Source organism: Vidua chalybeata, chromosome 3 (assembly GCF_026979565.1).
Source record: "Vidua chalybeata isolate OUT-0048 chromosome 3, bVidCha1 merged haplotype, whole genome shotgun sequence".
Taxonomy (NCBI): Eukaryota; Metazoa; Chordata; class Aves; order Passeriformes; family Viduidae; genus Vidua; species Vidua chalybeata.
In genome coordinates, this window is record NC_071532.1 from 49832258 (window position 1) to 49835105 (window position 2848).

The 2848-nt window shown below is 44.9% G+C and overlaps 1 long non-coding RNA gene across 1 annotated transcript; it reads left to right on the forward strand.

The window, feature by feature from the left end:
- The first annotated feature begins 1982 nt into the window (after positions 1-1982).
- Positions 1983-2631, forward strand: LOC128785818 (uncharacterized). Its single transcript, XR_008430045.1, has 3 exons — positions 1983-2160; positions 2288-2426; positions 2542-2631. It is a non-coding gene; the product is annotated as an uncharacterized LOC128785818 (long non-coding RNA).
- Positions 2632-2848: the final 217 nt, after the last annotated feature.

The following is a 2848-nucleotide window of genomic DNA, read 5'->3' on the forward strand; positions in this document are numbered from 1 at the left end:
ACTGCATTAAAAATGGAGAACATATTTAAAATTCTCCAAAATGCTTTGAAAAAAATGTTCATTTTTATATGAGGTGTTGAGCCTGCCGTGCCATCCACAATGTTTTCCTCTCCTGGAGCTGTTTGGGCAGTAAATAACATTGTGCTGGCTGAGCAGTGGCTGAGGGAGTGAAACAGGGCATTTGCTTTAGTTAGAGGTGTGGATCCCAGCTCCTGTGACAAGCAGGCTAAAAAGTTTTCTGACCATGTGGAGTAAAGTAGGGACTGGGAGGAAAAAAAAACCAAGCAGAAAAGACCTGCTGAGGATATTACTTTGGCACGTACATTTCTCAAAACGGCACTGCTTTTTAAGTTTGCTTCAGTATCTCTTTTGCAGTTGCTCTATTGTCTTCATTACAATTTAAAAAGAGGCAGGGAAGGCAGCATCTTTAATAGTGAAGTCGTACTGTTTGGACAATAAGCTGTGTCACTGCTCAAGCCAGTCCCCGGGTTCCCAATCAGCAGTGTTATGTAAGGTGGCAGGTTAATAAATGCGACACACTGAAATCATTTGTACCAGATTATCTCTTCTTCCAAACTCTGACAGATGCTAAGTCCAGCTGGTAAAAAAAGTTTATAGGCGAGTTGGATCTGGGGCCTTCATACACTCCACAATGTTGGCTACCAATGCTTGTTTTAATGAGTCACGAATTGCCTGTTTATCTTCTGCTCCCTGCTGTTTCTGCATTTTCTCTTCCAGAACAATCCTAGAAACACATGCTGCTACAGACGCTGGAGCAATGTGTGTAGACATTTGAGCCAAATTATTATAAAGAACTCTTTCTTCTTGGATATTAAAAAAAAAAAAAGGCGAGAATTGCACATTGCCTAGCAAATCGTTATCTCAGATGTTCGCTGTGACATGCTCAATATGGCCTACCAGAGAAAGTTGGAGACATTTGAAACCTTAACAACTACACAAAATGACACTGTAATTGGCGGGTTTTGTTGTTCATGTTCTGGCTCTGTGAAAACTGCTCTAAACACTTTGTTTAATGATGTTACATTATGACAACACATGGCTTCTATAGAGCAAGTCATCACGTCGAACATGTGAGATCACAGGAAGGGGAGTGGGGGGCCAGTGGGGCTCAGCATTCCCTCAGAATGGGAGGGTGCCCAGGCATGCCAACACACAGCTGTGTACATGCGGGGAAAGGGGGAGGCCTTTCCCATAGATAGGCTCCTTAGCACCTCCAGGAGAACTGCTGGCTGTGGGATGCAGCAACTTCCATCACCCTCTGACTCTTCTGCTGTTGCAGCTATAGCCCTCATATTTGGACAGGCCAGGCTGATTCAACAGAGCACTGCCCTCACATACAGCTGGGCTGGGAGCAGCCGTGCTCCAGAGATGACTGTCTCCCAGAGATAGCCAGGCTTCAGAGCAAGAGCTTATGGCATTTCTATGTGGGTTGTGTTGCCCTGCAAAATAATCTGTCTCTAGATATCTAGTTGTCATGATCCTGTTTAAAAGAGATTCCTCTTGTTCTCTCCGAAACAATGTGCATGCATGGTGCAGGTGCAAGACATGCGCACGCCCACAGAGATGCCCTGTATAACTCTATGGAGAGACCCAGGATAACTGGCCTGAGCCCCTCAGCAAGGGCACTGCTCCTCTCATGCAGTGTGGTGAGATGTGGTATCCCCTTTATCCTACACGTCACCTTCTGTGCAAAGGGATTCAGAGACAAGGGGTATGTGCAGGAGGTAATGGCACAGAGTATGCCCAGGAGGGCTGGCTGGGCTTCGGGTAGATTCTTGTGGTGCAGAAATGCACAGGTAGAGATCATTCATCACACCTTACAACCTGGTTCTGTAGCACATCCATTTTGTCTGTGTGTGCTGAGCACACAGGGCAAACCACCACATCTGATGTCTTTGTGGAAAGGAGGCCCAATGCTGTGAACCTTGACACAGCCTCAGCTTGTTTGGGCGTGCTGGAAACACCTGGTTGGAGCATCTCCTCAGTGGCACAGGAAACTGTCACTAGCTCTCTCAATGCATTTAGCATTGCTTTGCAAGGGGTGCAGCAGTGGCTCTTCCATTTGCAGGTTTTCCAAGGTTTCTTTGTGTGTCAGCTGCCTGACTGAATGGCCTCCCTGACACCTGCAGAAAGAAAACAGTGAGGAACCCATTTTTTGCTAGTGCTTCTGATTATTAATAGAATGTTTCAAATTTGTCTATTCTTTGCACATGGGAAACTGTATGGTCATTTGACAGATGTTGAAACTCACTGATTTTATACCCAGCAGCTAAGAAAAACAATGGATGTCATACTCTGTTTGACAAAATATGTGCTGGGCAGAGTCCATCCTCTGTACTAGCAGAGTGAATTTTACTCCTACCAATCGCTCACTGTCACGAAGCTGAAGGAACCACTGTAATGCTGTAAGTTGATTTGTTTGCAGCAGTAGCTTTCACCTAAAATGGTCCAGCTCTCCTGTATAGCCAAGATGTAGTTATTGCAAATGCTGCCTTACATCTGCCTTTTCTTTCTATCTAGCTGCTTTAGGAATATGCTAATGACAGGAAGAAAACATACATATAAAATATTGCAAGCATCAAGACATGGAAGGAGAAGGTAAATTTGGCTCCTAACCATGAAATTTTATTCTGCAGTTGCCTTCTTAATGGCATCTCTTGAGGTCAGTGGCTTTGAATTCTCCCAATTGTATAGGGTCACTCTGGCAGCATTGACCAAGTAGAAAAGATTCAGCCAGGGGAAACAATGGCAGAAGTCACCCTTTAAATGTCCTGCCTTCTATATCATGCAATTGATTCCAAGGCTCCCCACCACGATGTCACTGTTT